Raw genomic sequence first — 26,664 nt, 5'->3', positions numbered from 1 at the left:
CCGGGCACGTGGCTGCCGTCAGGCAGAGGTGAATCACGCGTGGAGCTGCTGTAGACCAAGCACGCGCAATGCTGCGTACAGTACGTGAACGGAACAAAGTTTGTACGTAGAACAGAGAGCCTTGGGACTCGAGCGCCGTCAAGTAAACCGACACACCAAACGGATTGATGCAATAGCGGGGATTCCTGTCGTTCTCGGCGACGCACCGCTACGCTCCAAAAGTTGACCTAGTTTTTGGATTGATGGATCGTTCCATCGACTTTGGCAATTCTTCGGCAGTTCAGCGGAAATTAATCTAGCTTTGCTGACTCACTCGGCCGTTGTGATGCATAACACACAATTCTCCATCCTCTTGGATCCAACTTGCAAGAGCGGCGGCTCACGGCGCAGCCCTAAATTTTTGCTTACCCTTTAACCCCACCGATCATAATCTGGTCTGACGAACTTGAAGCTGATGCACATCCTTCAAACCGGCTCTTTCTCATTCGGAAAATTGTAAACTCTCGATCCCTAAGAAAGATCCCTCCAAGAACTGAACACCACCGCGCGCGAGCCCCACGGTGGGCGCCAACTGTCATGGAATTAACACGTCAGATGTCCTTAGTGTCAGGACTTAGTCGCGAGGCCAACACATCTATGTGGTAGCTTGAGAGGGGTTGAGTGGGACGAGAGACGCAGGGCGGATCAACACGCAGACAAGGGTTTAGACAGCTTCGGGCCCCGGGAAACATCATCCGGTAATAACCCTACATGCTGTTTGTGGCTAGGTCTCATTATGCTCATGAGAGGAGTCGCTGTAAGCCGGCTCCCCCTTTATGTCTAGCCCTAGATATTGTTTCTTGTTCCTTATCCCTCTTTGGGGAGCCCTGCCCCTCCTTATATAAGTTAGAGGGGCGGGTTACATGTGGAGTCCTAGTAGGACTAGCCTATCTTCTACTACAAGCCGGATTCAAGTCCGGGTCTTGATTCCTTGTAAGGGAGATACTCCTCATGCCTTTCCTCTTAAGCCGGCCTATCATAACGTAAGCCGGCCTTCTGGGCCTTGAGCCTCCTGGGGCCCCGGGTCTTCTCGCTCCTCTGATCCGCTTGCCAGGTCACCCATAAGTCGCCATGATCGGGCGGGTCACTTAGTGTGTCGTCTAGTTAGGGAGGGTCATTACTGAGTCGCCAAGTCCGACCGGGTTATACTTCCAGCCGGGTTACACCGCGGGGTATATCCCCAACACAAAGAGTTGCAGGCGATAATAGTCATACTGCTTACCACCAACATCTTACTTTCATTCAGCGGTATTGTTGGATGAAGCATCCCAGACTGACATTACATGACCGCGTTCATGAGACTGGTTTTACCGACGTGCTTTACACACATGTGGCTGGCGGGTGTCTATTTCTCCAACTTTAGTTGAATCAAGTTTAACTATGACCGGTCCTTGTTGAAGGTTAAAACATCACACTTGACAAAAAATTGTTGTGATTTTGATGCGTAGGTAAGAGCGGTTCTTGCTAGAAGCCCGTAGCATCCATGTAAAACTTGCAACAACAAAGTAGTGGACGTCTAACTTGTTTTTGCAGGGCTTGTTGTGATGTGATATGGTCAAGACATGATGTGATATAAATTGTTGTATGAGATGATCATGTTTTGTAACAAAGTTATCGGCAACTGGTAGGAGCCATATGGTTGTCGCTTTATTGTATGAAATACAATTGCCATGTAATTGCTTTACTTTATCACTAAGTGGTAGAGATAGTCATAGAAGCAATAGTTAGCGAGACGATAACGATGCTATGATGGATATCAAGGTGTCAAGCCGGTGACAATGGAGATTATGACGGTGCTCTGGAGATGGAGATCAAAGGCACAAGATGATGATGGCCATACCATGTCACATATTTTGATTGCATGTGATGTTTATCCTTTATGCATCTTATTTTTCTTAGTACGGCGGTGGCATTATAAGATGATCCCTCACTAAATTTCAAGGTGTAAGTGTTCTCCCTGAGTATGCACCATTGCTACAGTCATCATGTCGAGACACCACGTGATGATCGGTTGTGATAACCTCTACGTTCACATAGAACAGGTGCAAGCCAGTTTTGCACGTGCAGAATACTCGGGTTAAACTTGACGAGCCTAACATATGCAGATATGGCCTCGGAACACTAAGACCAAAAGGTCGAACGTGAATCATATAGTAGATATGATCAACATAGAGATGTTCACCATTGAAAACTACTCCATCTCATGTGATGATCGGACATGGTTTAGTTGATAGGGATCACGTGATCATTTAGATGACTAGAGGGATGTCTATCTAAGTGGGAGTTCTTTAGTAATATGATTAATTGAACTTTAATTTATCATGAACTTAGTCCCGATATTATTTTTTTGCATATCTATGTTGTTGTAGATCAATGGCCAGTGCTGCCGTTCCCTTGAATTTTAATGCGTTCCTTGAGAAAGCTAAGTTGAAAGATGATGGTAGCAACTACACAGATTGGGTCTGTAACTTGAAGATTATCCTCATTGCTGCACAGAAGAATTATGTCTTGAAGCACTGCTAGGTGCAAGGTCTGGTGCAGGAGCAGATGCTGATGTTATGAATGTCTGGTAAGCTCGATCTGATGACTACTCGATAGTTCTGTGTGCCATGCTTTACGGCTTAGAATCGGGACTTCAAAGACGTTTTGAATGTCATGGAGCATATGAGATGTTCCAAGAGTTGAAGTTAATATTTCAAGCAAATGCCCAAGTTGAGAGATATGAAGTCTCCAACAAGTTCTATAGCTGCAAGATGGAGGAGAATAGTTTTGTCAGTGAACACATACTCAGAATGTCTGGGGTACCATAACCACTTGACTCAGCTGGGAGTTAATCTTCCTGATGATAGTGTCATTGACAGAGTTCTTCAATCACTGCCACCAAGCGATAAAGGCTTCGTGATGAACTATAATATGCAAGGGATGGAAAAGACAATTCCTGAGCTCTTTGCAATGCTAAAGGCTATGGAGGTAGAATCAAGAAGGAGCATCAAGTGTTGATGGTTAACAAGACCACTAGTTTCAAGAAAAACGGCAAAGGGAAGAAGGGGAACTTCAAGAAGAATAGCAAGCAAGTTGCTACTCCCGGGAAGAAACCCAAGTCTGGACCTAAGCCTGAAACTGAGTGCTTCTATTGCAAAGTGTCTGGTCACTGGAAGCGGAACTGCTCCAAGTATTTGGCAGATAAGAAGGATGGCAAAGTGAAAGGTATATTTGATATACATGTTATTGATGTGTACCTTACTAATGCTCGTAGTAGCGCCTGGGTATTTGATACTGGTTCTGTTGCTCATATTTGCAACTCGAAACAAGGGCTACGGATTAAACAAAATTGGCTAAGGACGAGGTGACGATGCACGTCGGAAATGGTTCCAAGGTCGATGTGATCCCGTCGGCACACTACCTCTACATCTACCTTCGGGATTAGTTTTAGTCCTGAATAATTGTTATTTGGTGCCAACGTGGAGCATGAACATTGTATCTGGATCTTGTTTGATGCGAGACAGTTATTCATTTAAATCAGAGAATAATGGTTGTTCTATTTATATGAGTAATATCTTTTATGGTCATGCACCCTTGATGAGTGGTCTTATTTTCTTGAATCTCGATCGTAGTGATACACATGTTCATAATATTGAAGCCAAAAGATGCAAAGTTAGTAATGATAGTGTAACTTATTTGTGGCACTTCCATTTAGGTCATATTGGTGTAAATCGCATGAAGAAACTCCATGCTGATGGGCTTTTAGAATCACTTGATTATGAATCACTTGATGCTTGCGAACCATGCCTAGATGACTAAGACTCCGTTCTCCAGAATAATGGAGCGAGCCACTGACTTATTGGAAATAATACATACTGATGTATGCGGTCCGATGAGTATTGAGGCTCGCGGCGGGTATCATTATTTTCTGACCTTCACATATGATTTGAGCACATATAGGTATATCTACTTAATGAAACATAAGTCTGAAACATTTGAAAAGTTCAAAGAATTTCAGAGTGAAGTGAAAAATCATCATAACAAGAAAATAAAGTTTCTACGATCTGACCGCAGAGGAGAATATTTGAGTTACGAGTTTGGTCTTCATTTGAAACAATGTGGAATAGTTTCGCAACTCACGCCACCTGGAAAACCACAGCATAATGGTGTGTCCGAATGTCGTAACCGTACTTTATTGGATATGGTGCGATCATGATGCCTCTTACTAATTTACCGCTATTGTTTTGGGGCTATGCTTTAGAGACGGCTGCATTCACGTTAAATAGGGCACCATCTAAATCCGTTGAGACAACACCATATATGAACTATGGTTTGGCAAGAAACCTAAGCCGTCGTTTCTTAAAGTTTGGGGCTGCGATGCTCATGTGAAAAAGCTTCAACCTGATAAGCTTGAACCCAAATCAGAGAAATGCGTCTTCATAGGATACCCAAAAGAAACTGTTGGGTACACCTTCTATCACAGATCCGAAGGCAAGATATTCGTTGCTAAGAATGGACCATTTCTAGAGAAGGAGTTTCTCTCGACAGAAGTGAGCGGGAGGAAACTAGAACTTGATGAGGTAATTGTACCTCCTCCAGAATTGGAAAGTAGTTCATCACAGAAATCAGTTCCAGTGATTCTTACACCAATTAGTGAAGAAGCTAATGATGATGATCATGAAACTTCAGATCAAGTTACTACCAAACCTCGTAGGTCAACCAGAGTACGATCTGCACCAGAGTGGTATGGTAATCCTATTCTGGAAGTCATGTTACTAGACCATGATGAACCTACGAACTATGAGGAAGCGATGATGAGCCCATATTCCGTGAAATGGCTTGAGGCCATGAAATCTGAGATGGGATCCATGTATGAGAACAAAGTGTGGACTTTGGTGGACTTGCCCGATGATCGGCAAGCCATAGAAAATAAATGGATCTTTAAGAAGAAGACTGACGCGAACGCTAATGTTACTGTCTACAAAGCTTGACTTGTTGCGAAAGGTTTTTGATAAGTTCAAGGAGTTGAATACGATGAGACTTTCTCACCTGTAGAGATGCTTAAGTCTGTCTGAATCATGTTAGCAATTGCCGCATTTTATGTTTATAAAATTTGGCAAATGGATGTCAAAACCGCATTCCTTAATGGATTTCTTAAAGAAGAGTTGTATATGATGCAACCAGAAGGTTTTCTCGATCCAAAAGGTGCTAACAAAGTGTGCAAGCTCCAGCGATCCATTTATGGACTGGTGCAAGCCTCTCGGAGTTGGAATATACACTTTGATAATGTGATCAAAGCATATGGTTTAATACAGACTTTTGGAGAAGCCTGTATTTACAAGAAAGTGAGTGGGAGCTTTGTTGCATTTCTACTATTATATGTGGATGACATAATATAGAATTTCTGGATAGCATAAAAGGGTACTTGAATAAGAATTTTTCAATGAAATACCTCGGTGAAGCTTGCTACATCTTGAGCTTGCGTTGGTTTTCCTTGAAGAGGAAAGGGTGATGCAGCGATAGTGGCGTAAGTATTTCCCTCAGTATTTGAGAACCAATGTATCAATCCAATAGGAGGCTCCTCAAAAGTCACACGCACCTACACAAACAAACAAAGAACTCGCAACCAACGCAATAAAGGGGTTGTCAACCCCTTCACGACCACTTGCGAAAGTGAGATCTGGTAGAGATAGTATGATAAAATAAATATATTTTTGGAGCTTATATGAAAGTAGATTGAAAGCTTATATGATAAAAGATAGACCCGGGGCCATAGGTTTCACTAGTGGCTTCTCTCAAGATAGCATAAGTATTACGGTGGGTGAACAAATTACTGTCGAGCAATTGATAGAAAAGCGAATAATTATGAGATTATCTAGGCATGATCATGTATATAGACATCACGCCCGCAACAAGTAGACCGACTCCTGCCTGCATTTAGTACTATTACTCCACACATCGACCGACTCCTGCCTGCATCTAGAGTATTAAGTTCATAAAGAACAGAGTAACACATTAAGAAAGATGACATGATGTAGAGGGATAAACTCAAGCAATGTGATATAAACCCCATCTTTTTATCGTCGATGGCAACAATACAATACGTGCCTTGTGCCCCTGCTGTCACTGGGAAAGGACACCGCAAGATTGAACCCAAAGCTAAACACTTCTCCCATGGCAAGAAAGATCAATCTAGAAGGCCAAACCGAACTGATAATTCGAAGAGACTTGCAAAAATAACTCAATCATACATAAAAGAATTCAGAGGAGATTCAAATATTTCTCATAGATAAACTTGATCATAAACCCACAATTCATCGGATCTCGACAAACACACCGCAAAAAGAGTTTACATCGAATAGATCTCCACAAGAGAGGGGGAGAACATTGTATTGAGATCCAAAAAGAGAGAAGAAGCCATCTAGCTAATAACTATGGACCCGAAGGTCTGTGGTAAACTACTCACAACTCATCGGAGGGGCTATGGTGTTGATGTAGAATCCCTTCTTGGTCGATTCCCCCTCCAGCGGAGCGCCGGTGAAGGCTCCAAGATGGGATCTCACGGATACAGAAGGTTACGGCGGTGGAAATTGTGTTTCGTTGGCTTCGTGGATGTTTTCGGGGTACGTAGGTATATATAGGAGGAAGAAGTACGTCGGTGGCCGCCCGAGGGGCCCACAAGACAGGGGGCACGCCCTCCTATCTCATGGCCGCCTCGGCTGCTTCTTGGCTTGCACTCCAAGTCCTCTGGATCACGTTTGTTCCAAAAATCACGCTCCCGAAGGTTTCATTCCGTTTGGACTCCGTTTGATATTCCTTTTCTTCAAAATACTGAAATAGGCAAAAAAACAACAATACGGGCTGGGCCTCCGGTTAGTAGGTTAGTCCCAAGAATGATATAAATGTATAAAATAAAGCCCATAAACATCCAAAAGGGGTAATATAATAGCATGGAACAATCAAAAATTATAGATACGTTGGAGACGTATCAAAGCTGCTTATATATTGGGCACCAAGATCTATAGAGATAGATCAAGACGCTTAATTGGACTTTCACAAAGCACATACCTTGATAAATTTTTGAAGAAGTTCAAAATGGATCATTCAAAGAAAGAGTTCTTGCCTGTGTTACAAGGTGTGAAGTTGAGTCAGACTCAATGCCCGACCACTACAGAAGATAGAGAGAAAATGAAAGTCATTCTCTATGCCTCAGCCATAGGTTCGATCATGTATGCAATGCTGTGTACCAAACCTGATGTGTGCATTGCTATAAATTTAGCAGGGAGGTACCAAAGTAATCCAGGAGTGGATCACTGGACAGTGGTCAAGAAGATCCTGGAATATTTGAAAAGGACTAAGGATATGTTTCTCATATATGGAGGTGACAAAGAGCTTGTCGTAAATGGTTACGTTGATGCAAGCTTTGACACTGATCCGGATGACTCTAAGTCACAAACCGGATACATATTTGTATTGAATGGTGGAGCTGTCAGTTGGTGCAGTTCCAAGCAGAGCGTCGTGGCAGGATCTACATGTGAAGCGGAATACATAGCTGCTCCGGAAGCAGCAAATGAAGGAGTGTGGATGAAGGAGTTCTTATCCGATCTAGGTGTAATACCTAGTGCATCGGGTCCAATGAAAATCTTTTGTGACAATACTGGAGCAATTGCCATGGCAAAGGAATCCAGATTTCACAAGAGAACCAAACACATCAACTGATGCTTCAATTCCATCCAGCATCACATCGTGGAGGGAGACATAGAGATTTGCAAAATACATACGGATCTGAATGTTGCAAACCCGCTGGCTAAGCCTCTTTCACGAGCAAAACATGATCGACACCAAGACTCCATGGGTGTTAGAATTATTACTTTATAATCTAGATTATTGACTCTAGTGCAAGTGGGAGACTGAAGGAAATATGCCCTAGAGGCAATAATAAAATTGTTATTTATATTTCCTTATATCATGATAAATGTTTATTATTCATGCTAGAATTGTATTAACCGGAAACTTAGTACATGTGTGAATACATAGACAAAACATCGTGTCCCTAGTATGCCTCTACTTGACTAGCTCATTAATAAAACATGGTTATGTTTGCTGACCATAGACATGTGTTGTCATTTGATGAACGGGATCACATCATTAGGAGAATGATGTCATGGACAAGACCCATCCGTTAGCTTAGCATAATGATCAATATAGTTTCATTGCTACTGCTTTCTTCATGACTTATACATGTTCCTCTGACTATGAGATTATGCAACTCCCGATTACCGGAGGAACACCTTGTGTGCTATCAAACATCACAATGTAACTGGATGAATATAAAGATTCTCTATAGGTGTCTCCGAAGGTGTTTGTTGAGTTGGCATAGATCGAGATTAGGATTTGTCACTCCGTGTATCGGAGAGGTATCTCTGGGCCCTCTCGGTAATGCTCATCACTATAAGCCTTGCAAGCAATGTGACTAATGAGTTAGATACGGGATGATGCATTACGGAACGAGTAATGGGATTGAACTAGGTATGAAGATACCGATGATCGAATCTTGGGCAAGTAACATACCGATGACAAAGGGAACAATGTATGTTGTTATGCGGTTTGACCGATAAAGATCTTCGTAGAATATGTAGGAACCAATATGAGCATCCAGGTTATGCTATTGGTTATTGATCGAGATGTGTCTCGATCATGTCTACATAGTTCTCGAACCCGTAGGGTCCGCACGCTTAACATTCTATGACGATTCGTATTATGAGTATGTGTTTTGATGAGCAAAGTTTGTTCAGAGTCCCGGATGAGATCACAGACATGACGAGGAGTCTCGAAATGGTTGAGAGGTAAATATTGATATATTGGAAGGTTACATTTGGTCATCGGAATGGTTTCGGGAAGTTTCAGATAAGTTTCAGAGTACCGGGAGGTTACCGGAACCCCCCGGGAGAGTAATGGGCTAACATGGGCCTTAGCGGAGGAGAGAGGGCCGGCCATAGGAGGTGGTGCGCGTGCCCCTTGCTAATCCGAATTGGACAAGGGGTGGGGGCGGCGCCCCACCGCTTTCCTTCTGCTACTCCCTCTCCTTTCCCCCTTTGCTACTCCGGAAAAAAGGAAAAAGTGTGTGTGTGTGTGTGGGGGGGGGCGAATCCTACTAGGAGTGGAGTCCTAGTAGGACTCCCCCTCCATGGCGCACCCCCTGGTGGCCGGCCTCCTCCCCCCTCCTTTATATAAGGGGGCTGGGGGGCACCCCAAAGGCACAACATTGTCTTAGGCGTGTGCGGTGCCCCCCTCCACCGTTTACTCCTCCGATCATCATAGTGGGTAGGCGAAGCCCTGTGCGGATCACATCATCAACACCGTCATCACGCCATCGTGCTGATGAAACTCTCCCTCGACCCTCTGCTGGATCAAGAGTTCGAGGGATGTCATCGAGCTGAACGTGTGCTAGACTCGGAGGTGCCGTATGTTTGGTGCTAGATCGGTTGGATCGTGAAGAAATTCGACTACATCGACCACATTAACCTAACGCTTCTACTTTCGGTCTATGAGGGTAAGTGGACACACTCTTCCCCTCTCGTTGCTATGCATCTCCTAGATAGATCTTGCGTGATCATAAGATTTTTTTTGAAATTGCATGCTACATTCCCCAACAGATAAGACCCGTGAAGTGAAGGTGCAGTCTCCAGCGAGGAAGAGTAGAATTCGAAAGATGGACCGGCCCACATGGGATGTAAGGACTTGCCGCCTCTCGTGGCCTACTCATCCTCGGAGGAGTCCACAGCCTGTCCATCATCAGTGGACGTGAGGTCCATGTTGGAAATGGTGGCGTCGGCGCTAGCGTCGTCCCACCGGCCCGCCTGATAGTTCATCGGCGGCGCGTTGGAGGCAGAACTGGCATTGTTCTCCTCTGTGATCGCGTGCAGATGCGCCTCTGCGGCTGCCACTTCTTGGGAGCGGCGGCTTGAGCGCAGATGACATCTTAGATGGGACGCTGCTCCGCGATGAAGTTGGGGTTCATCGTGGCCATGGCCTCCATAGCATCCTCGCTCGCGCGCTCGCCGTAGATCTGTACCTCCACCAGTCGGTGTTGCTCCAGGAGGAACATGTTGTTGAAGGAAATATGTCCTAGAGGCAATAATAAAGTTGTTATTTTATATTTCCTTATATCATGATAAATTTCTATTATTCATGCTAGAATTGTATTAACTGGAAACTTGATACATGTGTGGATACATAAACAAAACACCGTATCCCTAGTATGCCTCTACTTGACTAGCTCGTTAATCAAAGAAGGTTAAGTTTCCTAATGATAGACATGTGTTTTCATTTGATGAACGTGATCACATCATTAGGAGAATGATGTGATGGACAAGACCCATTTGTTAGCTTAGCATAATGATTGTTCAGTTTTATTGCTACTACTGTCTTCATGTCAAATACATATTCCCCCGAGTATGAGATTATGCAACTCCCGGATACTGGAGGAATGCCTTGTGTGCTATCGGACGTCACATCATAACTGGGTGATTATAAAGATGCTCTACAGGTATCTCTGAAGGTGTTTGTTGGGTTGGCATGGATCGAGATTAGGATTTGTTACTCCGAGTATCGAAGGTATCTCTAGGCCCTCTTGGTAATGTACATCATATGAAGCCTTGCAAGAAATGTGACTAATGAGTTAGTTGCAGAATGATGCATTACAGAACGAGTAAAGAGAATTGCCATTAACGGGATTGAACTAGGTATGAAGATACCGACGATCGAATCTCGGGCAAGTAACATACTGATGACAAAGGGAATAACGTATGTTGTCATAAGGGTTCGAGCGATAAAAATCTTCTAGAATATGTGGGAGCCAATATGAGCATCCAGGTTCCGCAAATGGTTATTGACTGGGGAGGTGTCTCGGTCATGTCTAGTTCTCGAACCCGTAGGGTCCGCACGCTTAATGTTCGATGACGATTTGTATTATATGAGTTATGTGTTTTGGTGACCGAAGGTTGTTCGGAGTCCTGGATGAGATCACAGACATGACAGGAGTCTCGAAATGGTGGAGAGGTAGAGATTGATATATTGGAAGCTAGTATTCGGACACCGGAAGTGTTCCGGAATGTATCAGGTACATATCGGAGTACCGAAGGGGTTACCGGGACCCCCGGGGAAAGATATGGGCCATATGGGCCATAGGAGGGAGGCACACTAGCACACATAGGGGTGGCGCGCCCCCCACAGGGAAGGAGGCCGAATTGGACAAGGATAGGGGGTGGCGCCCCCTTTCCTTCTCCTCCTTCTCCACCACCCCTTCTCTTCTCACTCTTCCTCCTGTCACAGCTGCCTCCTCTTCTCCCTCTCTTCCTCCTCCTCGCCCCACGCGACCCCTCTTGCGCTACTCGTCTCTACCTCATATCCGGCATCTTTGCTGCCGCCATAGATCGAGGAGGACGGCGTGATGATGACCATGATGCATCGGACATCCCAGATCGACGATGCCATGGAAGCCATGAGAGCTGGCCGAGGAAGAGGGGGCAGGGCCGCAGGCCATGAAGGGCACGACTACTGCGGGCGGAAGTAGCATGGTTGAAGGAGCGGCGGATGTGGGCGGGGTCGGAGGTTGGGGGAGACTCGTCGGCTGGGTGACAGCGAGCGCCGGTGAGTGCAAGCATGTGTTTCCAGAAGTGTCCTCTCCTACAAGGCATGTGTCAGTGTCAAAATTGGCAGATCTCGGGTAGGGGGTCCCGAACTGTGCATCTAAGGCTAATGGTATCAGGAGGCGGGGGACACAGTGTTTACCCAGGTTCGGGCCCTCTCTATGGTGGTAATACCCTACTTCCTGCTTGATTGATCTTGATGATATGAGTATTACAAGAGTAGATCTACCACGAGATCATAGAGGCTAAACCCTAGAAGCTAGCCTATGGTTATGATTGTTCTTGTCCTATGGAATAAACCCTCCGGTTTATATAGACACCGGAGGGGGCTAGGGTTACAACAGAGTCGGTTACAGAGAAGGAAATCTACATATCCGAATTTCCAAGCTTGCCTTCCACGCAAAGGAGACTCCCGCCCGGACACGGGATGAAGTATTCAATCTTGTATCTTCATAGTCCAACAGTCCGGCATAAGCATATAGTCTGGTTGTCCGAGAACCCCCTAATCCGGGACTCCCTTAGTAGCCCCTGAACCAGGCTTCAATGACGATGAGTCCGGCGCGTAGATTGTCTTCGGCATTGCAAGGCGGGTTCCTTCTCCGAATACTCCAAGGTAGATTTTGAACACATGAATCGTGTCTGACTCTGCAAAACAAATTCCATGTTCCACCGTAGAGAGCACAATATTCCATGAGTCCAATCTGCTGACAACTTTTACCTAGCGTGATATCACACCGCGTCCCGGTCATTATTCAAACCGTTTTTCCCAACCTGCTACTTCACGTCTTGCAAGGCGGTTTTATTGGCACGTCTTGTCGAAGCAGAGATCGTGTCCGCTTATCATGGGATTCTCATCAACACGGGTGTGGGTAACCCAACCGCGCCATTAATGATGGCGCTTGGGGGATAAGCGAGTTTCCAGGGCAAGTGGGGAGGCGCAGGATCCCTGCGGCCTTTATAAGGAGATAAGGACTCCCCGTTTTCACCCACGCCTTCTTCTTCCTCTGCTCATCCATTCCCTCTCGCTCGAGCTCCAGCGCCCAAGCATTCACCTTCTCTGCCCACAAGGGCCCTCCAAAAATGTCCGGATCGGGAGCAGGAGGCAAGTGGATGGCCTCTACCGTCCGGGAGAAGGACATCAAGAAACTTTGGGAGGCTGGGTATTTGGCCAAGAAGATCAACCACTGCCTCCCGGCGGCGGGACAAATCGTCCCTACTCTGGAACCCCACAAGAGGATTGTATTCCTTCCTCATTTTGTCCATGGGCTAGGGTTTCCCCTCCACCCATTCGTTCGCGGCATTATGTATTACTATGGGATCGATTTTCACGATCTATCCCCCAATTCCTTCCTCAACATCTCGACATTCATCGTCGTGTGTGAGGCCTTTCTCCACATCCCCCACACTTCGGCTTATGGCTGAATATTTTCAATGTGAAGCCCAAGGTGGTGAGCGGCGAGCACGCTGAGTGCGGAGGAGCCATGGTGAGCAAGATGCCCAACGTCACATGGCCATCAGGTACCTTCAATGATTCCGTCAAGGGAAGGCAACAACAGTGGTTCTATGTCACTGAGCCATGCAGCACCAAATGGGCCGCAGCTCCTGAATTTCGATCCGGAGCCCCACTGCGACTTACGTCCTTTCCCAAGAAGGGCCTGAACTGGTCATCACCCGACAAGTTGTCGGTGCTCCAGACACGCGTCAAGGGTATGGAAGACAAGAATATCAAACTTGTCAATGTTGTCCAGGTGATGTTAGTTCACCGAATTTTCCCTTGCCAACATAGGCCTTGTCATTTATGGGAGTACGACCCGGCCAAGCACCAGACCCTACTAGGGTTCTTCGACTCATCGCACGAAGACATCTGGAAAGTGCTTTTTAAGTCCGGCAAATCATCGTCGGACTCCGTTGAGGACTGCAGGTATCAACTGTCCCGACCTGCGAGTTCGGTAAGTCTCCGTATGTTGGCAAGTCACATGCTTTATCTGTATAATACAAAGGAAACCCTTAATGTTTTTTCCCACAACTCTCCTAGGGATGGACGAATAAGGCAGGGCGGATCTACTGCCCGGCCCCGCTGCCAGAAGAACCAGCCGACCCACTTTTGACGAAGATGCTGGTCCCGGCGGCTTACAAGGCACCGAAGAAGAGAACCGGGAAAGAGGTTAAAGAGACCAGGGGCACGCGTCGTCACCGAGGAACTTCGGCACAGTATCCGAAGACTCTGAGGCCCACTCTTCCTCCAAGGAAGATGAGGAACAGGAGGAAAGCCAATCCCCCTCAGCGAGGGGAGGAAAGAAAAGGACGGCCTCCACAAACTTGGAGGCCGAGTCACCTAAGAAGGTAAAAACTCCCCTTCCGGAGGAATCCGCCACCGCCATCGACAGTAGCCCAGAGTGGGATCCCAGGGTCCAGCCCCTGGTGAAATCGTGAGTATATAAAATCCGGACACGTTTGCACGTCCAGACTCACTATTGTATGACATTTAATCATTAAGCCACACTTTTTTTGTAGTCCGGCGAGGTCCCATGCCGAACAATCCTCATCGGAGGATTTACTGGGCTCGGATGCTATGGATAGCGGGACACCCCCGAAGGCCCCCTCCCAAAACATGGGAACGACACCGAGGCATCGTCCCATAGGGACCTAGGCCAAGGAGGGGTGAAAAGACCATCAAGGCGGCGCCAGGGGGTCAAACTTCGATGGCCGGACACATGGGAGACAAAGCTCCCATGGACACTGACAGCGGGGGCCATCTTGGATTCGCCCCCCAGCCGGACACAATTCCGGAGACCGATACGGCTCCGGAATTAGGCAGCCAGCCTCCCTTGATAGGAGGGGGTGCGCCTGTTCCATCGGCAACCTCTGCCCAACCAGAGGTGCCGGATACCTTGTCCGCGGCGCTGAAGAGCACCTCCATTGTTGAAGAACACTGTGCCCTTATGGGTGCGGTGATTGAGAAGATTCGGTCCACTGAGAGCGGGCTGAATGAAGCCTGCATCAGCCTTATAACGGGCTTTGAGGTATGTTGTGAGGTTTCAAAGAGTGTTATAGTATAGGTAGTAGCCCCTGATACACTGTTGGGTGTTCGAAAGAAAGAACCGGACAGAGTATCAAATATGTGTTCATAGGAGACTCACCTTATGGCACCTCTCCCTCTTTTTTTATAAGCAGGCATCTGTAGCGACTGCCGCCTCTCATAGTACGGAAGTCTCCGGACTAAAGCAGAGTCTGGAGCGGGCCGAAGAAGAGCTTGGCCAATTGAAAAAGCAGTTGGAGGATAACCAAGGTATGCAATAAACCTTGTTCGCGTTCAGCGCGAATGAATAACTGAGTATGATGAAAATATTTTCATGATGTGCTCTAGGGGCGACAGCCGAAGTTGAGGCTCTTAAGAAGGTTGTGGCCCAGGCCGAGAAGAAGGCAATCGTGGAGCAGGCTCTTCGTGAAAAGCACGAGGCCAGGGTTATTGAAGCTGAGCAAGAGCTCTAAGAGGCTGTGAAGAAATGCGAGACCTTGGAGCAGAGTTTAACGGAGAAGGAATCCGAACTCACCAAGACTCAACAAGCTGCACGCGATGCCCGGGAGTAAACCCAAGGCGCCATGCAGGAAATCCAGGAGGCAAGGAAAATCGCGGTGGGTAAGGGTTTTTCTATGCGAAGCAAAATATTTGAAGGGAGAAAATCATGTTACTAATTGCATTTGGATTTCTCCAGGGGTATTTGCGGAACTGCCTCGCAGCATATCTAATGCCGCACAATTCTGCCGAGCCGAAGAAAGGAGCACTGCCAGGAAGCTCTTCTGGTCGCAGTATCTGTCACCAAAGTATCTAGTGCCCTTTGCCGATCAACTGAAGCAGCTGATCGAACTACATAAGGCGGCCGAACTAGCCATGAAGGATTTAATTATCCGGCTATGGCCTGCCGAGCCGATTCCCAGCAGCTACTTCAGACTCGTGAAGCGGCTGGTGAGTGCCTGCCCTCAACTTGAAGTCATCAAGCGGTTGGTCTGTATGGAAGGTGCGCGAATGGCCTTCGCTCATGCAAAGGTGCACTGGGCGAAGATGGATGCTGAAAAGCTGATGACCGAGGGACCGCCTGAGGGGAAGGAGCACCGCAAGCCCGAGTTATATTATGATAGTGTCCTCAAAGGATCTCGCCTTGTAGCGGAGCAATGTGCCAAGGACATTATATTCCCATGAATACATTCATGTTGTCCCATGTAATGTTTGAACAAGGTCATTTAAATGATATAATGCCTGTTATTTTGGAAATTTTACCTCCTGTGCGGCCGTTTTATATATTAACCCTGAGAGTTGGCTAGTTGTCGGCTTCTGGCCCCACGTAGGAAATACGGGGGTGTTTGGGATGAACCAGAGAAATCTTTACCCCAGTTTTGGGTCCTTGAAGGAGGTGTTCAACGCAATGAACCAGGCAATCGGACTATAAGGCTTTATCACCCTCACTTAGCCATAGGATTTTGACAAAAGAAAGGTAGGCGCAGCCCCTGGTGTTCGGAAGACCGCACTAGGGGCTCTATAAGCACCTGATTGGGAGAGAAAACCGATCCATCGCGCGCTGCATTAGTTATCGCATAGTGCGGAAGAAATCCTTAAAGATTTTGTAACCTCTCGAACAGCTGACCAGCTCTCGCCGTATCATGATAGTCAGTTTTCAGCTTTCTCTTCTAAGGCGCTCGTCTGGAAGAACCGGGACGTAATCGTAGTAGTTCTCCCTTTACTACCCTAGACGATATAGCGAAACGTAGGGTAGCAAGCGCAGGGGCCAGGCAACCCAACTATTGACCCAAGACATGATTCAGAGCCAATGCATATAATGCTATAAGTTCGGGGTGCCGAACGACCGTGAGGGTGTCCGGACTTTATTGCCGTATTATGGGTAGAACGAGGCCCCTAGCATATTAAGGCATATCGTAGTGTACGGATGCCATTTGACAAAGAGTGTCAATAAGAAACAATAGCAAATGAGCGTCATATAAAGCCACATGTTGTAATTGAATAATATGTCGATGCGTGCGAGTACAGGTAATGTGATAAAAAGAAATATGACTTCGGAACCTGTTGAGACCAGGCGGGGGAGGCTGTGTGCGGATCCAGGTTGTAATCAGATGGTCATTGAGAAGAATATCTAAGGATTCCCTAACGCGTTCGAGCTGTTTCCCTTCTTGGTATATTCGTCCGTTCATGGGTCTGGCCGCCATGTCGCCAGTCGTGGCCTACTCAAGAGTGGACCTGCAAAGAAAATGCAAAAAATGTTTATTTGCCACGGAGCGGTTAAGCCGCGTTGCGTGGCCTATCCTAGCTTTGCCTCCGTCTACTGCCGGAGTGTTTGATTGAGCTCTTGACGAGCCGAGCTATCCTTCCGCGAAGTAGTTTAAACTCCTTTGATGGTGTCCGGAAGCTTGGCTGTCGACTCAAGGTTTGAATGAGAGATGCCACTCTGTGTTTCTACTGTTAAGGCAGTGGTGTACTCTTCGGCACGGAGGGAGCATTCGGCCTTGCCATTAACTGTTATGACGCCGCGTGGACCGGTCATCTTAAGCTTAAGGTAGGCATAATGTGGCACCGCGTTGAATCAAGCAAACGTGGTTCGTCCGAGCAATGCATGATAGTTGCTACGAAAAGGGACGATGTCAAAGATTAACTCTTCATTGCAGTAGTTATCCGGTGGTCCGAAGACTACCTCCAGAGTGATGGAGCCCGTACAACGGGCCTCCACACCTGGTATAACACCTTTAAAGGTGGTTTTAGTGGGTTTGATCATTGAAGGATCGATACTCATCTTGCGCACGTTGTCCTGATACAGCAGGTTCACACTACTACCTCCATCCATAAGGACTCGTGTGAGGTGGAATCTGTCAATTATTGGGTCAAGGACTAGTGCGGCTGAATTGCCCTGACTGGTATTGGCCGGACGATCCGTACGGTCAAAGGTGACCGGGCCGGACGACCATGGGTTATATTTTGGGGCGACTGGCTCCGTTGCGTCGACATCCCTAAGTGTGCACATCCGCTCCCACTTGGGAATATGGGTGGCGTTTATCATGTTCACCGTTTTGATTTGCGGGGGAAACTTCTTTTGCCCTCCTGTGTTCGGTGGCCGGGGCTCCTTGTCGTCGTCATCGCTTTGCGACCCCTTCTCCTTGTTTTCGGAACTTGACCTACCGGCTTGTTTGAAGACCCAACATTCTCTGTTGGTATGGTTGGCTGGTGTTCCTGGGGTGCCATGAATTTGGCATGGACGGTCGAGTATATGGTCCAAACTGGACGTGCCCAGACTGTTTCTTTTGAATTGTTTCTTCCTTTGACCTGTAGTAGAACCGAATAATCCGGCATTGACGGTCATGTCTTCGGCGTTGTCGCCATTATTACGACGCTTGTGTTTGTTGTGTCTGGGCTTGCCGTTGTTATCTCTTGGTTCAGAAGTCCTAGGCTTGCTTGAGACGATGTTGCTACGAGCTAGCCAGCTGTCCTCGCCCGCACAAAAGCGGGTCATGAGTGTCGTAAGGGCTGCCATGGATTTCGGCTTCTCTTGGCCAAGGTGTCAGGCAAGCCACTCATCACAGATGTTGTGCTTAAAGGCCGCTAGGGCTTCGGCATCCGGATGGTCGAAAATTTGGTTCTTTTTAGTTAAGAACCGAGTCCAGAATTTCCTGGCTGACTCTCTGGGCTGTTGGGTTATGTGACTTAAGTCATCAGCGTCCGGTGGTCGCACATAAGTGCCCTAGAAGTTGTCAAGGAATGCATCTTCCAGGTTTTCCCAACTGCCAATGGAGTTTGCCGGCAGACTATTCAACCAATGCCGAGACGATCCCTTGAGCTTTAGTGGGAGGTACTTGATGGCATGTAGATCATCACCACGGGCCATGTGAATGTGGAGAAGGAAATCTTCAATCCATACCGCGGGGTCTGTTGTCCCATCATATGGTTTGATGTTTACGTGTTTAAACCCTTCTGGGAACTCATGCTCCATTACTTCGTCAGTGAAGCATAGGGGGTGTGCGGCGCCTCTATGCCAGGCTACATCACAACGCAGTTCAAATTAGTCTAGTCGGTTGTATTCGGCCCGACCGGATTTGTATTTAGTATATCTGGCGTGGCGGTCATTGTCACGCGTTGGGGCACGGCCCCATGATCCATAGATCGATCTTGATTGTCCTGCTTTATTTTCCAACTCGTCTCGCAGGTCTTGCGTGTGTAGCCCCGGGCCTTCGTGTTTTTGTTTGTTTGGCGACAGGGTGCGGGCTGGTGTTCGGGCTGATACGCCGCTTTGTCTTTGCCACGAGGTGGCCGGTCAGCCGCATCCTGCGCTAGTAGTTTAGGCTCCAGTGCCTCCTTCTCAAATTGAGGTAACAGCTCGCGCTTCGGGTAACTTTTGGTTGGGCGCTCGAGTCCGTATTCCTCGGCTGCCAGGACCTCAGTCCATCTATCAGTTAGCAGATCTTGGTCAGCTTGAAGCCGTTGCTGGTTTTTCTTCAGGCTTTTTGTAGTGGCTATAAGCCGGCTCTTGAAGCGCTCCTGCTCGACAGGATCCTCAGGCACGATAAATTATTCGTCGCCGAGGCTCGCCTCGTCTTCGGGGAGGGGCATGTAATTGTCATCCTCTAGGCCTCCATCCATTGCCTGTTCATCGGGGCCAGCTTGCCCATCCTCCCGTCCACTTGCTTGAAGCTTGGCTGGGCGGGATTGTTTTCATTTTTGGCATCATCCGGAGTGCTATTGTCTCTTGTGTCGGTATTGCTGCTTTTGCGATGGCGGGGCTTAGAGCGGCGCCGCTGACGCCGGCGCTTAGATTGCTTCTCAAGGGGATTATCCTCTGTTGCCTCATTGCCATTGCTTTCTTTGGGTGTGTCCACCATATATATATCATATGATGAGGTGGCAGTCCAGCACCCTGTGGGCGGTGGTTCATGTTCTTCTCCGGCGTCGTCGTCCGTACCATCGATATCTTCGGAGTCAAAATCAAGCATGTCGGTTAAGTCATCGACAGTGGCTATCAAGTGGGTGGTGGGTGGGTAACGAATTTCTTCGTCGTCCGCTTCCCACTCAAGCCGGACATAGTTCGGCCAAGAGTCTCCTGACAGGGAGAGAGATTTTAATGAGTTTAGCACATGCCCTTGATATCCACGGAGCTAAACTCCATGATCGGTGCCCAGTCAGGTTTGGTGGGCACGGATGCACGCGGTTTGGAGCCCCTGACCAGAGACGAGTCCGAGGGTCCGAAGACACAGAGATATTGTGGCTTGATGTCCCTAGAGCAGTCAGACCCTTCCAAGATAGGTGAGCCTGATTTCTTCTGTAATTCTTCCACCACAGAACATGAAAAGGAATATGTTCTACCTATCGGCTCCATTTCTTGCGGAGGATTGGTGCTTCCCCTTTATTTTGTCACACTTTGGTGTCCTTGAGTTCAGAATAGATTCACCTTTGTTCTGATTCCGCGCACACGTCGAGCACATCCGACGGCAACACACCAAGGTGAGATTCACCCATTCTTTCTCTCCCCATGCCGCCTCCTCCCTTCGGCCCGATTCATCGGCGCGTGCAGACACCTTTCCTTCTTTCAATTCTCCCCTCTTTTTCATAAAAGAAAAAAGAAGTAGGAGCAAAACGAAAGTGAGCACCATAGAAAGGATGATTATAAATTATTGCAATCATTGTTGCCAATATGTCACATTACGGGTTCTTGTTGATCTTTGTTGGTTAAAATATGCGTTGCTATGACCTTGAGAACATTTTGTATCTTATTACTGCAGTTTTGTTTTTCACTCAAACATACAGTGGTTAGTGTTGTTAATCCATACATAGTCGTATATGAAAGATTTGATGTTATCATATCTTTCATTCGATATCTTGTGCAAAGTTACATGCGTATTTTTCTTTCTTTAGGCCGTACACTCGTTTGATTTCTGGACCCATTTTAATGGTTCTCTTGTAGGTGATGTGAATTTTAGCTACTGTGATCAAGGAAATAACATGTATCTGTGTGGTTTGTTCCTGCTGTTGTTCGGCCATTGCTGCATTTATGGTATGTTGTGCCCGGTGCTACTTAATGCTATATAAAACCTATAGCTGTACATAAAACTCCTTGATATACAAATAACCCAGTTAAAATATATGGGTTGCACCATCTAGCATTACATGACGACATGCCAAACACTTTGCCATCTAGGATAGTCTATATTTGTATTTCATTCAGTTATCTCATATTTCCAGTAAAAAAAACTCTTCGCTTTGGGGTTTTGGAATAATCTTCAGGAAGTTGGTGACGAGTTAGTATTACTTATGGAAATGTTGCTTTTATTAGACAATGACATGCCAAAGACGCCACTGCCTGATGTAGTCTTTGGACTTAAGCTATCTCATATGTACAATAACAAGATTTGCTGCTTCAGTTTTTAGAATAATCTTTGATAAGTTGGTTAAGAATTAGAGCGAAAGTTACGCTCATGAGTAGTATTTGTTGTACAAACATCCAGTTAATTCTTGAGATACAATAGAGACACTATATTGGTACTACTTTAGTCAAATACATTGTCCACTGATTGTTGTAGTGAAATGTCGCTCTAGCTATTAATTTGCAGAATTGTAGAAAATAGCCCCTACAGAATTACAAAGAGCGGGAATAAGGAAGCTGGCAAACTTAGTGCTTCACCGTATTTCATAGAAAGGAAATAGAAGAGAATTCTCCGTCCAAGAGGGATGGCATTGATATAAAGAAAGAGACTTACCTTCGGAAATCGTATTGCACTTATCTACAAGATTTGGGGATATGGCTCAAAGTGTAAGATATTTTATGTCCTTCTATATGCATTTATCGATACTATAGCCTTTTGGCTGACTGTCCCTTACTTATCCAAAAACATTGAATTCTGCTACTTACCCAACTAGATGTTAAATATTTCAGAATGCGTCTTTATATTGTCATTGTATCGTAATTGCTTCTCCTGATGTGTTTTTGTTTTACACAAGCATATATTTGGTCCAGAGATATTCAATTGTTTGTCTGATGAGATAATATTTTTTTCTTTATGGAGCACTCTTATGGAAATCACATTTTTTGGATGAACTGCTGGTTGGTTTTTCTCTCCATAAATACGATAAATTATCATATAATATGAAATGTTGAGATATACTGAAAATATGCCCTCTATGATGGTGGTCTGGCATTTTAGAATTGTTTTGGGCAATGCATGTTTGTATGAATTTTTTCTTTTGGCCCTTGAAGGCTTCCATGGTATGCATCACATCATTAATAGTTTACAATCGCGATAAAATTGTTGTGCTCGTATCTTTAGTGTTTGTTACACGTGGAGATAATGCCACAACTCTTGCCGGAATCATACTGTCAACTTATGCTGAATTTTTTCTTTATATGTAGGCCACACGTGACAATTGCTACATCTATTGTGTTCTGTCACCGTTTTTACGTCAATCTCATGCAAAAAATGATAGACGAGTAAGTGTTAGTCAATGACTAACTACAACCCAATTTTTAAGTATTCGTTGAAGTGCAACTTCTTACTTTATAACATGTAGATACTTTATTTGATTTATAATATTCTGTTTTTTGCCTCATAGTTTAGTTTGAATAAAAATAACAAATAGTTTCTATCTCCATGATTTTCCAGTTTGGTGATTGTTCTCTCCATATAGAGGCATTAATAGCTAATAATACACTTTCTACTTCTCCAGTCCAATAGAAGTTGGCGCTGAAGCTAGCAGCAGACTCTGTAGATGTCAAAACAACTCTTACTTTTGTGAACTGCAGGGGGTGGTTATAAAAAGTAGGTATTTTCTATGAGGATAAGATGCAAAGATGTACATCCTCTTGGTGCAATGTGGGGATTTTAGTTTAGAAGAGCCTGAGACCTTGTTACTAAATAGCAGTTCACAGGTGGGCACACCATTTGATCAATTATGCGGGGTTGAGGGTTTATCATGAATATTTTGGCTGGTACAGCTCTCAAACCCACAAGGGAGTTGATTTAGGCCCAGTTACTCTTAAATTATTGAACGTGAAAGCATTTGAAAATCACCCTATCCATGAAGTTGTACAAAGCGTGTTTACTAAAATAGGAGTGCATGTGATTTCTTGTGTTCTTATCTGCACCAGAAGTGGTAATGGTGTGATTTTCCTCTATATGTCTTGACAGAATATTAGTATTCTATACGATTTGTTATGCAGTTATTCTTAATTTTTCAGGGCGAATGGGCAAATGAAGTTTGAGTCTAACATCTATACAGACAATCACTACTGTTTGCATGTTCTTGGCTGGAAAAGTCGAAGAAACACCTAGGCCTTTGAAGGATGTCATCCTGGTTTCTTACGAGCTTATTCATAAAAAGGATCCTGCTATTGGTCAGAAAATCAAGCAGAGGGTAATGTAATGGATCCAATTGGATGCTTCTTTTGCTATGGATTGTTCTTTGGTGAACCTTTTTCTCTTTACAAAAGTTGTAGCATGTCCATGACCTGATTTCACCCTATAAATCTTGTTGTTCTCATACAATAACAGAAAATAACTTCAGATATATAGCTAGTAGAAGGCTGGCTATTTCTATCAGAATCCTAACCTTTTCTCATCAGTATATCATTTATTTTGGAATTGTTTTGATTGCATCATCATCTGCTGAAAAGTTTACGAGACTGATAATGATCTAGAATAAAACTATATTCTAACCTACGAGGAGGCTGGGCACGTCTTCTAACCCGCAGCAGACTGTATAGGTAGTGGGAGCGCCGGTCCCGCTGCCGGTCCAGACCATGGGCGCAAGTTAGTCGAGCTACAAAGAGTGCATCTGATTCCAACTCATCAAGGTGAGCTCCCCCTTTTACTCTTCTCAGGCAATGAGGCGTCAGTGTAGGCCCAATATTTTTGTCCATTGCTTTGAAGAGTGCTGTCATGTTGTGAAAAGGCAACATGTGCTTGATATGTGGAGTTGGTGTTGAGCCTGATGGTAGTAGACAGGGAAGGCACCCATCTCACTTGATCTTGAGAGTTGATTCATATCTTTTTTTCTTGACCCGATTGAGTTCCTGTATATGCAAGGATAAAGAAGAAGGGGCATTGTTGTCGTTGTTGCTTAAGGTGTTGGTCAGGAGCTGATTGCTGGGACTGATGACAAGAACGGAGAGCAGGATGAGTATATCAACATGCTATTCATTGACGTTGGCCTTCTTTTATAAAGTTCACATGCAACTCTCCTCCATGGTTAGAAAAAACTAATTTAAATGTTTTGTTTCTTTGATGGTTACTCATTTCTCTTACCGTTGTTGTATCAAAACAATTGTATTTTCGTTGATGGCCACTTGGGCTCATTTTCGAGGAGAATGAGATGTGGAATAAACTACTCTGAAATGGTTGGTTCCCTTCACACATTTTATTATCTAACTAATTTTGGCTGCTATTGCACATGATATAATTGTGCTCTGTTGTTGCCATCTTGAATTTTATGCGAGCTTAAACAGATAATCAATTAAAGTTTTACTAAGTTCTTACCGTATGTATTTGCTCAAACACAGTTACTGAATAAATTCAAATATTTTTTAGCAAGTACATGGTTTTAAATGGGACTCAGTGCCATTTAGCGAAATCGGCAGTGTTATACAAATATCATTTTTTGGTGCAACGGTTATACACTTTTTTTTCAAACTTGGATTTCACAATGTGATAGACATTTCCAAAAGAGTATGGTTTAATATATGGGCTTTCTACAACGAGTACTGAATATGTCCTTGCAAAACTATTTTCACCGACAACATGGCTTTAGCAGGTTGGCGCAACGGATAAGAAATCGCACTGGTCGGCGGCTGAGGGAACGCCTCTGTCACCCAGCTGAGGAACCGAGAAAGAAAGGAAGGGGATAGACAGTCTCCGCTGGATCCGCCCCCTGGTGCTTCATATTCAGCTCCTCACGGGCCACAGGCATCGCTCTACGTGGGCTGGGCTAAATAACATATGGGCTATCCTAATACCTCTTGATCCCTATATTTCCGTATATGCACAACAAAGACATGTTTTTTTCTTAGGTTTCTTATCTTTTCCCTCTTATTTTGCAGGTATGGGCTATCCTAATACCTCCTGATCCCCATATCTATGTATATGCACAACAAAGACATATTTTTTTTCTTCGGTTTCTTATATTTTTCCCTCTTTTTTTGCAGCAAAAAGATGCATGACCAGGTTTCTCATCATGATAACCATGTTTTCAACTTGCTAAAAAAATACAACCATGCCAACTTTACTCTCTCATCATAGTGGCCATATTTTCAAACTGAACATATTCATATTATGCAAAGTTTCCCTTTTCCCAGACTATTATTTAACAACATAATAAACATTTTTAAAAAATAGCATGATTTAGTTGAAGGTTCTTGCAACATGAAACTATTTTCATCAACAGCATATCTTCAGCAGGTCTCTACGCCATTTGGCGTAACGGGTCAACTAGTTCATAATATTGATGCCAAAAGATGCAAAGTTTATAATGATAGTGCAACATATTTGTGGCACTGCCGTTTAGGTCATATTGGTGTAAAGTGCATGAAGAAACTCCATGCATATGGGATTTTGGAATCACTTGATTATGAATCATTTGATACTTACGAACCATGCCTCATGGGCAAGATGACTAAACTCCGTTCTCCGGAACAATGGAGCGAGCCAATGACTTATTGGAAATAAAACATACTGATGTATGTGGTCCAATGAGTGTTGAGGCACGCAGTGGGTATTTTTATTTTCTGACCTTCATAGATGATTTGAGCAGATATGGGTATATCTACTTAATGAAACACAAGTCTGAAACATTTGAAAAGTTCAAAGAATTTGATAGTGAAGTGGAGGATCATCGTAACAAGAAAAATAAAGTTTCTACAATCTGATCATGGAGGCGAATATTTGAATTATGAGTTTGGCCTTCATTTAAGACAATGTGGAATAGTTTCACAACTCACGCCACTTGGAACACCACAACGTAATGGTGTGTCCGAACGTCGTAACCGTACTTTATTAGATATGGTGCGATCTATGATGTCTCTTATCGATTTACCACTATTGTTTTGGGGTTATGCATTAGAGATAGCTGCATTCACGTTAAATAGGGCACTATCAAAATCCATTGAGACGACACCGTATGAACTGTGGTTTGGCAATAAACCTAAGCTGCCATTTCTTAAAGTTTGGGTAAGTGATGCTTATGTCAAAAGGCTTCAGCCTGGTAAGCTTGAACCCAAATCAGAGAAGTGCGCCTTCATAGGATACCCTAAGGAAACAATTGGGTACGCCTTCTATCATAGATCCGAAGGCAAGATCTTTGTTGCCAAGAATGGAACCTTTCTAGAGAAGGAGTTTCTCTCGAAAGAAGTGAGTGAGAGGAAAGTAGAACTTGATGAGGTAATTGTACCTTCTCTCGAATTGGAAAGTAGGTCATCACAGAACACCGTTCTTGTGATGCCTACACCAACTAGCACTACAAAAAAAAAGACACATCCGTGACATTTTGGGCCGAACGAATTTTTTTCTGTCATACATATGACACTTCTATGACGATAATTGTGACAAAACCAGGTATCATCATAGATGTGGTGGGCTCCTACTTCTATGACAAAATATCATGATAGAAAATGGGCTTTTCATCCTGGGCGGGCCGGAGACGTAGCTGCATGATATTCTTTGGGACATCCATGACGAAAAAAACCGTGGTAGAAGCGAGGGGGAGGAAAATTTCGGGGAGTTGCCAATTACGGTGGGAGGTCGGGGGCCGAGCGATGCGTGTTTCTCTCGTACACGACGCGCGTGTGTTCGAGGCGTTGGCTCTAATTGAACCCGAGCGAGGCGTTGGGCTCTAACTGAACCCGAGCGATTGCACTGGAGGCTACACGTTACTGAACCCGAGCGATCGATCGATGGCTGTTAACTGAACCCGATCGAGCGATTCCTTCGCTACTGCTGCTAACTGAAGCCGATC

General features: G+C 45.2%; 1 long non-coding RNA gene across 1 annotated transcript; it reads left to right on the top strand.

Annotated features, from left to right (window-relative positions):
- Positions 1 to 22,120: 22,120 nt before the first annotated feature.
- LOC119367685 lies at positions 22,121 to 23,031 on the top strand. Its single transcript, XR_005176390.1, has 2 exons — positions 22,121 to 22,150; positions 22,939 to 23,031. It is a non-coding gene; the product is annotated as an uncharacterized LOC119367685 (long non-coding RNA).
- Positions 23,032 to 26,664: the final 3,633 nt, after the last annotated feature.

The sequence above is a fragment of the Triticum dicoccoides genome, chromosome 2B, assembly GCF_002162155.2.
Source record: "Triticum dicoccoides isolate Atlit2015 ecotype Zavitan chromosome 2B, WEW_v2.0, whole genome shotgun sequence".
Classification (NCBI taxonomy): Eukaryota; Viridiplantae; Streptophyta; class Magnoliopsida; order Poales; family Poaceae; genus Triticum; species Triticum dicoccoides.
Note: the sequence above shows the minus strand (reverse complement) of the source record. Positions and strands in the feature narration are given on the sequence as shown.